The 14331-nt window shown below is 36.7% G+C and overlaps 1 protein-coding gene across 2 annotated transcripts in view; it reads right to left on the reverse strand.

Annotated features, from left to right (window-relative positions):
- The window catches only part of SPTLC3 (serine palmitoyltransferase long chain base subunit 3), a 136534-nt gene that overhangs the window by 86403 nt on the left and 35800 nt on the right, over positions 1 to 14331 (reverse strand). The window lies entirely within an intron of this gene.

The following is a 14331-nucleotide window of genomic DNA, read 5'->3' on the forward strand; positions in this document are numbered from 1 at the left end:
GAGATGTTTATGGGATGACTGGACATTTTGCACTTCAGGAAGCCATGCCTTAGAAAGTCTGGCCTGGGGTGGGGTGGGACAGGAGTGAGTCTTTTTTTTTTATTTTTTTATTTTTTTATTTATTAATTTAAAAAATTAACAACAAATAAACAAAAATATTAACATATCATTCCATTCTACATATACAATCAGCAACTCTCAATATCATCACATAGTTGCATATTCATCATTTCTTAGAACATTTGCATCGATTTAGAAAAAGAAATAAAAAGACAACAGAAAAAGAAATAAAACGATAGAGAAAAAAAAGATTATACATACCATACCCCTTACCCCTCGCTTTCATTTATCACTAACATTTCAAACTAAATTTATTTTAACATTTGTTCCCCCTATTATTTATTTTTATTCCATATGTTCTACTCGTCTGTTGATATGGTAGGTAAAAGGAGCATCAGACACAAGGTTTTCACAATCACACAGTCACATTGTGAAAGCTATATCATTGTTCAATCATCATCAAGAAACATGGCTACTGGAACACAGCTCTACATTTTCAGGCAGTTCCCTCCAGCCTCTTCACTACATCTTGAACAACAAGGTGATATCTACTTAATGTGTAAGAATAACCTCCAGGATAACCTCTCGACTCTGGAATCTCCCAGCCATTGACACTCAGTCTCACCTCACTCTTCTCCCCCTTGGTCGAGAAGGTTCTCTCAATCCCCTGATGTCAAAGTCTCAGCTCATTCTAGAGTTCCTCTCAATCCCTGGTAATTGAGTCTCAGCCCATTCCAGGATCTCTGTCCCACATTGCCAGGAAGATGCACACCCCTGGAAGTCATGTCCTATGCAGAGAGAGGGAGGGTGGCGAGACTGCTCCTCATGTTGGCTGGAGAGAGAGGCCACACCTGAACAATAAAAGAGGCTCTCTTGGGGGTGACTCTTAGGCCTAGATTTTAAGTAGAATTGACCTATCCTTTTTGGGGTTAAGTTTCACATGAACAAACCCCAAGACTGGGGGAGGAGTGATTCTTTAAAGAGTAAGGTGTGTGGCTCATTCATTTGAATCAAGGGCTCTTTTCCTCCTTCTGCTATTCATATTTAAGAAACAAAAATGTATGGAGAACTTGGAGAAACAAAGTAGTTCATTAAAATTTGACTTGTTTGTTTTCTACAAACATTCAGGTCATATCCGATTGAGCAGGAACACAAGTCATGCCAAGTTGTACTTGGTGGTTGGCACTGAGTATTCTAATTGTCCTAGAAGTTATATATAACTTTCTATCTTTGAATATTGGTATTTTTTTAATCTCAAGAAAACCACAATAGTTTTAAATTTCTGGTTCTCTCTGAGACATTTCAGTCTCTGAAGATCAATAATAGCCAGACGTGGAGATTGCTGGCCTTCAAATTGACATTGATTAATAGCAAAAAGTATGGGTAATATTGACAAGTCTGATTTATAACCACCAATTCTTCCTGTACTTCACACATGACTACTGTAGTCACTTTTGACTCAGAATGTAGGCTGTTCCCTAGACTTACGTCCTAAGAGCAGGCTGTCATTAATCATGGTGACTTGCCAATGGACACATCTGGCTGTTCCAATTATGCCATGGCTATCAGTCCACATCTGTGCCATTTTGCTTGAAATGGTGATTCCCATATTAAAGCCACCATCAGCCTTTCTGCTTAAAGGAGTCCACTTTTCAGCTCATGACCCAAAACATCTTGGGGATAACCTGCTCTCCTCCTTTTACACTTGTGTCCATTCTGGCAGGACTTATAGAACTATGTTGCCTCTTGAGTGGCTTTGTTTTGCAGGGAAACATTCAGGAAATGTCTGAATTTTTCCAGATGTGGCATCTGAAATGGGTCTAGGTCACTGTCACAGTAAACGTAGGCCACTACTGCTGGTTTATGAGACCCTCCATCCTGACGAAGTCTGATAAAATTGCAGAACAAAACTTCTGTCAACCTATATAAGGCCTTTATTTTTAACTATTTCTTACCTCTTGGAAAGTTAGGTCATTAGTAGATATTTAGAATCTGATGCAAACAAAAACCTTAAGTGAGGCATGGACATCTGGTTATGATGAACCTTCATATCACAAATGAGCTTGAGAGGAAGCATTTTTTAATTAGTCAGATTGATGACTTCTCTCTCATCTCTAGCCATGGGCTCAACAGATTGATGTTCTTGACCATTGTTTGTTTATATTTTGACATAATTTCAAATATACAGAAAAGTTGAAAGAATAGAACAAAGAATACACAGAAATCTTCCACCCAGATCCCCCAAATGTTATCTTACTACATTTGCTTAAACATACTTCTCGCTGTGTCTCTGTTCATATACATACACACACACATATACATATATGTAATTTTTTTCTGAATTGTTTAATAAATTGAAAATTTCAATGTGTATTTCCTTAAGATAAGGAATTTTCTTATAGAGCCAAAGTACTATTATCATTGATACAATGTTATTATCTAGTGTAGACCCAATTCAGATTTGGTTCTGTCACTTTTAAAATCCACTTTCAAATTAAAAAGGTGAAGAAGGAAGTGGAATGAAGCAACTTGTAATGAGTGCCCACTAATGTGCCATAATTATTTAATTCAAGCCTCCCATTCACTTTATAAATATCTATATTTATATCTATATATTATAGATATCCTAATTCTTTACCAATGAGGAAATAGACAGAGAAGAGACATCACTTACCCAAAGGAAACAAAGCTAGTAAATGCAGAATATTTGCCTAACAATGTACCAACCTACGATGCTAGACACATTTTGGGCCTTACCTCAGTTGATTATCTCAATTTATCTCCAACTAAAGCTTTAGAGTTTGGATCACTTGCCCAAGATCACAGAGTTAGTAAGTCTGGAGCCAAGATTCCAACTAAGTATGTCTGACTCTAGATAGCGTAGAGTTCATCACTGTTCTTCGGTACTTTCCAAAGCAGTAAAGTTTGGTAGCTGCTAGCGTTCGGGGTGCCAAACCTCTGTATGTTTTTAAATATATAGAGATTTGTTGTTATGAACATCATAGGATAATTTATTGAAATATTAACGTGTGCATGTCCTCCGTAAATAGTTTTTCTTCCAGTGTAAGTAGGTAGCCACTATTTAGGCTTTTGCTTCTGGGGAGGTTCATGATACAGGGCCCAAAGTGGAAACTGTTCATAACATGCTTCCTTCATGTCTTTGGGAAAGCTTGCACAAGTGGAAGGGATTATACTAGGTGCTCTCACAGGAGAGCAATAAGAGTATCTGGAGAGCAAACGGAGGAAGGGGGATTTGATCAAGATGGGTCAATGGCTTCATTCACATCTCTTGGTGGTGGTGTGTAGTGCATGACAGTGCTAGATACTGGGGTTTCTATCTTCACCAAAGACTCTACAGCCCCAGCATCAGACAAAAACAGCCGGGCTGCTGAATCACAAGGAAATGTGTTCACTGTTATGTGGGCCTCTAAGCATTGACCAGCATGTGCTAAGGACCAGAGACCAGGGAAATGTAGCCAATGTTTGGGAGCTATATAAAACCCCAGAGCTTCTGCTCCATCTTGAGTAATGGGAACCTTAATACAGGCCAAAATTAGAACAGTGGGATTGGAAATGGAATCAAATGGAATTGTTAAAAAGAAGAATCTAGAGGATTCTTTACCCAAATTGCTGTGATGGCAAGTATCTGTATCAGCAAACTCGACATAAAGGCCCAGGTAGTAAATAGTTTAGGCTTTGTGGGCTACATGGTATTTGTTGCAACTATTCAACTCTGCCCTTGTAAAGTGGAAGCAGCCATAGGCAACACATAAATGAATGGGCAAGGCTGTGTTCCAATGAAACTTTATTGATGGACACTGAGAATTGAATTTCATATACTTTGCAATGTAACAAACTATAATTCTTATTCTGTTTTTTTTTTTTTTTTTTTTACCATTTAAAACCACAGTACTATTCTTAACTAGCAGGCAGTTCAGAAACAGTTAGTAGGCTGGATTAGTTTGCTGATCCTTGACCAAGACGGTCTTTGCTTTAAGCTTTGAACTATCTGGAGTAAAGCATTATTTAGTAAGGCACTGGAGAACTGATGTCTCGTCTTGACTTCTTGACCTTTTGAATATTGGCTGGAAGTCATTAAAAACAAATTCTAGGCTACATTTGTCTCCTCTATAAGGCTGTTGTATTTGGGTGGGAAAAGGAAGGTGGTAAATTCCAAATTCTATGAGTTTCAACTCTTTTTCAATCATCCCAGGTAACACCTTGCTGGCAGCTACTATACTTATATAAAGTTACAGGCATATGTTCTTGAATAATTATGCTTGTTTGGTTTTGTTGAACCTTCAGAGTCAAGCTCTGCACTTGCAAAGTATCCCTGCTGGCTGAAATTTGGCTGTGCTGTAATTTCTATAACTGTCAAGAGAAAGGCAGTTATCTTGTCAGAACTCTATGGGGTCTCAGGAAACTGTCAAAAGGCTTTCAGAAATCAAGATACATTCCCATTTTCCTACTCCTAAATAACTCTGAAAGTCCCCTTTCCCTTATCAAATTCCTCTTAAAGGAAATAAAGAAATTTGTGAGAAATACAATAAGCCTTGTTATTCAGATTTATGATAATTTGGTCTGAGATGAACTGGCACTGTTTAAGAAGAAATGTTTTGCTATGCAAATTAAGAAGGTAAAATTAATAGGGGGGATGTTTGTAGCCTATTTAAAGGGACCCACTACTTTTAAAACATGCTTGCAGCACTGATTTGCATAATAACAACTTAAAATGTTTTTTGAAAGCAAGGTTTCTACTGGTAATGATTTTGTAATAACTGCTCATTCCCAAAGGAATTTGAAGACCATACATTGGTATATATTTTAAATAAGCTTTACTTTAGACTTCTTGCAAATTCAGGATGGCATCTCCCTCAGTAGTTCATGTTCGTGAGACTGCATATTCCCTAGATACTGCTACAAATCACAGAACTGGGTATCTGAGGAAAAAAACCCAAGAAGCACCTTGAAAATGTGAATGACACTTAAGAACTTGCCAAGAAGATAAAGAGAGCTGGAGAGGGAATGGGGAACCATCTAATGAGTAAGAGCAATGCTCTCAAAATTTGGAAAATAAAATAAATTTCAGCTAATTTGCACATTACTGCTAAGATGAAAATCACAACTGAAACTTGCGAATGGAAAAGAATTTGTATTTTATCCAGTTGCTAGGATTCCTTCATCAATGTATCCCCTCTGCTGTGTTTAAGATGGAAAACATTTGGAGGCCAATTTTTGAAATTGCAATTCTAATATGAATAAATGATCCCAACTGGGATTTCTTTGGGTATACATCCTTTTCAGATATTCCTGATGAGATTCAAACACGAGGCTTTTCCTTTCAAAGGAAGAAAAGTCAACAAGTAGAGATGTGTTTTCATTAGCACAAAAATTAGTCTCATGGCATTCTATGAGTTTGTTTTCTTATCAGTAAACTTCTGATCAACAACTGCATGGGGACACTTCTGGCAGCAAAGGGATTATAGATTATATATGTGCAAATAATACACGGTTACCAAATACACCTTATCTTATCCATCAGGTGCTTTGGGATAAGGAGATACAGACCAAGAAACCACACATCTTTGTAGAGTGAAAGTAGAGAAGGCAGAAGAAAGGAAACAAACGTTTCCCAATGGTTTCTCTCAGTTTGTCTTTCCATAGGAAAGCTAACAATGTGTCAGTTTATGCATGTCCAGAGATCAAAACCCACTTACTTCTCCAATTTTCTGGGATGTGGATTACTTGTTTTCCATTTTTTATTTATAGACTCCATGTCCCAGGCATATGTGGTCTTCACTCCACAGAAAGTGAAAGATCCTTTGGTCTTCGAGCCCCACAAAGTGAAAGATCCTTGCATTTTGGAAGAATGTTTTGACAATTTTGATCAGGAAGATCAACCACGCTAAATACTTTGCAGTGGTTCTCAAAGGGGGGTCGCCAGAACAGCGGGAATTTGTTAGAAATGCAAATTCTCGGGTCTTATTCAAGACCTACTGAATTAGAACGTTCTGTAGGGACCAGCAACCAGTGCTTTCAGAATTCCACAGGTGACTCTGATGTATACTAAAAACTGAGAACCACTGATTATGCTAAATTTGAGAGCCACTGGATTAGACAAAAGACTATACACAGCTCGAGGAATGGCCTTCCTGAAGACTGGGAAAACTGGTCTATGATGTCTTGGAAGTGCCAGAACTCTTTTCATAAGACTGAGTGTGGAAACCTGACTTAATTTTAAGCTCCTGCTCATTTTTAAGAAAATAATTAGTTCAAGTAATATGAGATCATTCTGGAAAAGCTAGAGAATACTACAACAGGAAGAAGAAAATAAAATATAATCACCTTTTCTTGAAATACATATTCATGTATAATACATTTTGAAAATAGACTCATAGTACCATTCTGTTCTATAACTTGTTTTATTCTCTTTACAATGTATTTTCCACTTTACAGAGGAAGAATCTGAGGACCAGGGAAGGCATATAATTTATCCTGAGCCCTAACTAAGAAAGGGAGGAAGTGGGTTACCCAAGTAACCCATCCTAGAGTCTTTGCACTCAATGGTGCTAAGCAACTACATTATGATTTTGAATGGCTGAAAAATATATGTTGAACAAATTCACCAAATATATTCAATTTCCTATTGTTGGACACTTTTTCCAACTTTTACTATTATTAACCACCTTGTAACGATTATTCTTAAACATACATCTTTGAACACTTATTCACATTTTTATTGGGAAAAGCGTCTTAACATGGAATTGCTGGTTAAATGGCTTTGCAACTGATACATTTTCAAACTGCTCTCAAGTTTATTCTATCTACAGTATATGAGGGTATCCTTCTCTCCATAACTTTGAAACTATTGTGTATTAAATTAAAAACAAACAAACAAACAAAAAACCTTTTGCCAAAAGGGGAAAATGATATGTTGGTGTCTTATCATTCTTGGATTACTAACAAGACTGAGTATTTTCCATAGGCTAAATGGCCACCTGCAATTATTTCACTCTTAAACACCTGTTTTTGCTCTGGATCCATTGTTTAAAAATGTAGATCAAATGCTAACACACATCAAATGCTAGGAAAGGGAAGAAGTCATAATCTCTGTGAAATTTCATAAAATGAACACGTCTTCAAAACCAGGATCAAGATAGAATACAGAACACGACTCTGGGAGTTTCCTTGAATCTCTTTCTGCTCACCATCCACTTCCCACAGAAGTAACCTCTACACCAGGAGTTCTCAGCAGGGGCTATCACCCCTCAAAGGTGGGAAATTGGTTCTTCGGGGGCAATGAAAATGTCTTACTCCATGTATGTGTCATGCATAAAGCGCAGCTGCGTATATATTATACCAACAGAAATAACAATATATCTGTGGTATTCAAATTTCATGGAGAAAGGATAGAAGTTGGAAAACACTGTACCCTCCCGACTTTGCAAGTTTGTCTGTTTTGAAGTTTATTAAAATCAAAATATAAAGCTTTTTAAATTTTGGTGTTCTTTTTTTTGTTGTTGTTAATTTGCAATGATCTTTATGTGCTAAAGATGTCAACATTTTGTGATATATAATTTTTTCAATTTTGTGATTTGACTTTTAGTTTGCTAATGTTGTTTCTGGTGTACAGAAACAACATTTATTTTGTTGGTTCTTTTCCCTTAAGGTTTCTGGGAGTGCCTACCCTGGTTCCCTGGAGTGTGAGGACACAGTAGACTACTGTTTGAATCAGACTTGAGAAATCAGACAGTTGTGGCTAGCGGTTGAGTTGGGAATAAGCTGTCTCTTTTCAAAAAGGCAAGAGTACACATTTTCCATGCACTCAGTGTGGGTCCTGGGACACAGAGTCAGCCTGGATGTCATTTAAAACGGACCTCTCCCACCCAAGAGGGCACTCTACCAGGGTGAGGTGAGCTCAGCTGGAAAAGACTGGAGGTCATCATAGGTTGCAGAACTGAGGGACTGGTCATAAGTGACAAGTTATAAAAGAAGAATTGCCTACATTAAGACAATTATGATTATTAAAAAATAATCATGTTATTTGCTTTATTATGTGTTTCTCAATGCTGAGAAACACACACAAATGTATTTTGAATCTGAATTTTTCAGGGTAGTTTTAATTCTGTTCATTGGTTCATTCATTCACTCATTCATCCTTTTTTAATTTTATTTATATAGTTATTTTTGGTGGCAGTTGTTTTTGTTCTTTGTTTTTTATATTTCATTTGTAGTTGTTTTTGTTTTTTATATTTCAATCTCAAATGTATTTGCAATTTATTTAGGTGTAATTTACCTAGATGTAAGGTGTGAGGTGGGAATCTTATTCCCCCATATGATTGGCCAATTTTCTCACAATACCAATTATAATCCTTTCCCATTTATTTGAAATACTGTTCTTATCCTATAAAAATGAGTGTGCAGAGTTGTGTCTGTATCTAAACTTTCAGTTTAGGAATGCCTAGAAATGGCAGTGGAATCATGCTCAGTGTGCATATTAACTGGGAGAAGAATTGATAGAATTACAATACTGAGTTATCCTCTCCTTCACGGTTATGGCACTTCTCTTCATTTTTTAAAAGTCTTCAAGTCTTTATAAAAGTTGTTTCTTTTTCTTCAAATAGGCTTTATACACGTAAAAAATAAGTTTATTCCAGAGGCATTTGCTATATTTGCTCATATTTATCATGATATCAAATTATTTTTCCCTAGTATATTATCTTATGGATGATTGTTGATTATTGGCTTTCCTATATAAGCTTCAAAAATTGTTTTTATTGAATCTATCATTATTTCTAATAGTTTATGGATCATTTAAATATGTAAAACAGAAGACGGTGAGCCAAAACTCTGTTTTAAGTGGGCTGGAGGAGAGGCACAGAGAGGGAGAGGCCAGAGGCCCACTTGCTTGACTTTTCCTCACCTCCATGAAGCCCCGGAAACTGTTCCTTTTGGGGTCTTCCTTATTCCCCATGGTCACAGTTTGAAAATCAGAGAGGTAAACAATCAGATCATCTGCAATTAATGGCTATTTCATTTCTTCTTTTTCTTTATCCATATACCTCTTATCCTATCATATGGGAATTATTTAATAAATATTAAAAAAAGAGTGAATAATTGTAGTGTCTAGTACTTCCAAAGGTTATTAAAAATGATAGTAAAAATGACATCTTTGCTTGAGACTTGCTCTTATGAAACTTATTTCTGTAGCAGAAAATCTAAGCCTACCTATAATTATGCCTAAGAGCTACTTCCAGAGAACCTCTTTTGTTGTTCAGATGTGGCTCTTTCTCTTTAAGCCCAATTTTGTAAAGGAAATCAATACCCTTCCCCCTACATTGGACATGCCATCGAGGGGTATGAATCTTCCTGGGACATGACTCCCAGGGATGAGCCTGGCCCTGGCACCATGGGATCAACCATGCCTTCCTGGTCAGAAAGGGTAAAAGGAATGTAACAAAATAAGCTATCAGTGGCTAAGAGAGTTCAAATAAAGTTGAGAAGCTATTCTGGAGGCTACTCTTACGCAAGCTTCAACTGGATATTGCTAATTGTCATGGTTTGCCAACCCCCAACCAACATTATTCTTGTTAACCCTAAAGAATACCCGGGGCTCTATCTGAGATCCTACAAAAGTTGCATTCACTAAGTTTACTTTCCAGAAACCTATAACCTCAAGATGACTTCCTAGGCCAGATAAGTCCTGAAACCCAGAGGTGCCAATCTCCCCAAGAATATCAACCAGTTCCATATATCTATCCCATCTTGTCAAAACCCTGTTTCAACATGAAAAAAATTAGAATGGGCATAACCCAAATATCCCTAAAGATTAGGAGAAGGATCAAAGGAGAAGCAGTAGCTGTAACAGAGAAGTTAAGACTTGAGTATGACTACTGAATCGTTATATTGATATTTCTTTTCAGCTTCCATTGTCTTGGAGCAGCTAGATGGAAAAACCTGAAATTGTGGAACTGTAACCCATACCAAACTCTGAATCTCTTCTATAACTAATTGTTAAAATGCACCTTGAAATTTGTTGCTTTTTTGTATATATGTTATACTTCACTATAAAAGATGTTTAAAAAGATCATTTCATATTTTTCCTGATTTTACAAGTGGCTGTTTCCAGTGTTTCACCACAAGGATTAGTATAGTCTATTTTTTTGAGGTAGACTTTTAAAAATTATGTTCAGGAAGCTCCCATTTTTATTTTATTTAAAATATTATGAGTAATGGATATTGAATTTTACAAATGCTTATACAGCATCTATCAGGATAATCATATATTTACCTCATTGATCTTTCAATATCATAAACTGTCTGATTCTTGGACTAACTATCCTTTTGGTCCTGGAATAGAACTATTTAATCATGGTATCCTGTTATTTGAGTATACTGCTGGATTTTGATGCCAATTTCTTATATAACATTTTTGCTCTAAATAATATTGATTTAAACTTTTATTTTTATTAAGTGTCTGTCTATTTGGGGGTCAGGACTATGCTAGCTTAGCAGTTTTTCAACTCTCATGGCTCATCAGAATTACCTCTAGTAACATTAAAAATACAGATACCTCAGCTCAATAGAAATTACTCTTCTCTACTTTACAAATTCCTGTTTTATATTTAAATAATTCATTATTTTTGCTTTTCTTTTATTCCTCACAACTTTGGTTGTTTAGTTTGTTTCGCTTTTGTTGAGTAAAGTGAGGCTACGTATATCACTCTGGTACACATTTGGCTGCATCCCATTGTAGTCTCATAATTATTTCCTAAATATGATGTACCTATAATTTCCCCTTTGATTTAAGAGTCATTTGGGAGAGATTTAAAACTTTCATGTGATTTTTTAAGGGTTTGTTTCTAATTTCATTACTAATTTATAGTTTTACTGCACTGTGATCCAAGAGTGTGATCTGTGTAGTTTCTACTTTTTGAATTTAATGACCTTTTCTTTGTGGGCTAATATATAGCCAGGTTTTGTGAAAATTCATGGCCTTTTACAAAGACGAAGGATACTGGCATATCTTTCTAAGGTTCAGCATTCAATATATAACTATCAAATTAACCCCAACAATTATATTGTTAGTATCCCCTATGTCTTTATTTATTATTTATAGTATCTTCATTGTTCAAGGACTGAGAGGCCTTTTATAGTCTCTCATCACTATTTCATTTTTAACCTCTTTTGCTTTTGTTTCTAATTAGCCTGTGGAATGTTAGATCAACCCATGTAATCATCAAAGTTTCCCTTCATTCAATATCCCACTAATTTCCAGTTGTACAGGAAAATAAGCAGCCACATATATCTCAGCCACAAATATCTCTGTGTGTTATTTGATGCATAGAGGTTATGAAAGTTGTGTCTTCATTATGGGCATTCAAAAAAATTTTTTAAGGTGAATTCTTTTGTTCTGTTTGATGATTTTTAACCTAAGTGTAACTTCTGCTTTCTTTTTTTAAATTCACATTTGCATCATAAAATTTGGTCATTTGTTTATTTGTTTTTAAGTTTCAGCTTATTCTTTATCTGAAGCTTAAGCCATAAGAAAGAAGAGCCAGCAATCATGCAGTTACTTTGCTTTTGTGATTGCAGCAATGTCTTCCATGTTAAACCAATATATTCATATAAATATCTTTTACATACGGAAAAATTAATTACTTCTTTCGGATAAAAAATTTCAAAGATCAAATTGGAAATTTCTCCCATAATTGAGATATTACTGATTTTTGTTTGGTGTTCAAGATTGAGACATTCTGAACAATTTGTATATAATTCTCAACTCCGGTGCTGAAAATCTAAAAATCCATGAAGTAGTTCTATAATCCTTTTTCAAACAGTAATTTAAATGACCTCGTAGGTAAAAATTTGGAGACACGCTGCCTTAGAAAGATGCCAGTCTCTTCAAATTTTGAGAAATGGTTGGATCTAAAGTTCACTAATTGAAAGCTCTTAGGTCTAGAGTACAACTTAATACCACAGACACCATGGCGTGAAATTTTCTAAGTTTTCACAGCACATTGACAAAGTTATTAGGGAAAACTGAGCTGACACTACCAAAGATGTCACAAATAGCACATGATCTGAAAGACACAGTCTAGCTCAGGAGGTATTCTAACAGAAACAACACCACTAGAGAAGATGTGAATTTAAAATATCTAGGACTTGTTAATGCTTGATGGTGAGTCCAATCACCATTTTATTCTGGCTCATTTAGGATAAAAAAAACCATATCTTCTCCACCCCTCCCAACCCCATCATCCAGTGGAATGTTAAATTGACCTACAAGGAAGTCAAAGCCTTCTTCCCACATATAGGAAAGAAACAGCAGCACATCATTTCACATCTTAAAAACAGCATTTACACATCTGTATATATCTATCTGGAGATATACGCTTTCCAGTTGTATTTTGGGCTTTTTTAAAATTTCTGCAGGTACAGCTTTGGTGGACAACCTTGCTGGTCTCCTCTTGGTATCTTCCATTGCTGAACATTCAGTTGAGTTGACCTCTATCTTGGCTGGCAAGTTACTCATTCAGGGAATATTGGAGGTGGTACCTGAGGGAGATGAGTACAGGGTTCCTGGCAGTGACCTAGCTTTCCACTTTTCACCCTTTGGAACAGCTTTGGTTAAGACTTTTCAAAAATTGTGACAATTGAATTTGGGTTTTTGGCTAAATCTCAGTCTTTTCTTTTAATAGGCAAATGTGTCCTTGTTACATTTTTTTTTAATTTTTTTGTGGCTTTTCTGTCTTTTTACTATGTGTTAAGTAATTATTCCGCTTCCTTTTTTGTTTAGATTTGTATTCCCTCCACCCCGGCCCCACAAAATTTAGAAACTATTTTTAACAGCTCTGGGAAATTACTTTTAGGTGTTTAAATATTCAACATTTACTTTTAGTCTCTCAAGAAGCTATTTTGGTTACTTAAAGTTGTTAAACCTCTAACTTCCCAATTTTCATTGTTAATCCATTGGCACTGTTTTAACATTTTCTTTTAAGACTATAGAGCATATACTTCCCAAAAGTTACTTGTATTTCTTAGAATAACGGGCTTCCAAAGTCATGCTACTCCTAACTCTTGGGTGCTACAAGATTGCTGATGTTGCAGAATATTTTCATATGTGTCTCCTGTGTATTTACACACTCATTTTTTGACTGATCACTTATATCCTTGTTTCAGACCTTTAAATTGCCTAAAGTTGGAGTCCTTCTCTGTTTACTTGAAAACCGTTAAAATCCTCTTCTTAGAACCTGAGCTGAGATCTTAAATGAAGCAGGCCACCAATTTAGACGGACAAAGAACTTAGGCTGTGAGTTGCCCCAACAGGGTCACTTGATCTCTCCTCAGTTGTCCTGTGTTGTTGAGACTGCATGATCAGGGACCCAGTTCCATTTGGTTTTCATTGCAGGCACCACCAGCTGTACCGAGCTTCCTTCCTGAAGCTTCTCCTGGCTGCAATGGAGGGATGCGCTTTCTCCCTGAGCAGGCACCATCTGCCTGGGTTGCCAACAGCCCTGGTGTTGGGTGCGACCAGTTCCAGGTTGCTGACACATGGCCTTCATGGCTGGGGTATTTGTTCAGTCTCTGCCCTTGCTTGGCATGTGGGGTATCATGGGCCACCCACTTCTTGCAAGTGGAGCAGAACTTTGTTCCCAGGGCCTGTTCATATTTTCAGCACTCAGGCCTCAGAAGGAAAATAGGTAGGACGTTTTTCTTAAGAAACATGGGCAACCACTTATGAACTCTGCAGCCAAGTATGTACTGAACGGGTGGATTAAAAAGTTATTCCATTCAACCTGAATTGTTCATTGCTGCACATTGCTTTTTTATTTTTAAAGTCCTTTCCACTAACTGGCTCTATCTGAGAGGTCTGTATGGTTCCTTTTTCATTAATGGCAAAGCACTTTTTATCAGATTTACTTCTGGTGTTTAGACAGGTCTAGAATTGACCTGGTTAGCCCTGCACATGTTACCCTGGATGGGATGCTGCCACAGTAGAAAAAGCTGTAGCTAGATGGGCCGGGAGTTAGATTGATTACTTAGCCACCTAGAGCACATGCCTTAGAAGCCATGAGCCTTAGTTTCCTCCTTCAGAAAACAGGAATGACACCACCCCTGCTGATTACAGTGGAGGTTTTGTGAGCAGTGAGAATGGCTCTGGTATTGACAAACCACATCAACAAGGCCAGTCCTTTCTCTCGTGACACTTATACTTAGGTGGGGAAGACAGGTAATATATTAATACAAAAGCAAGATCGTTTTAGCCCG

Source organism: Tamandua tetradactyla, chromosome 1 (genome assembly GCF_023851605.1).
Source record: "Tamandua tetradactyla isolate mTamTet1 chromosome 1, mTamTet1.pri, whole genome shotgun sequence".
Taxonomy (NCBI): domain Eukaryota; kingdom Metazoa; phylum Chordata; class Mammalia; order Pilosa; family Myrmecophagidae; genus Tamandua; species Tamandua tetradactyla.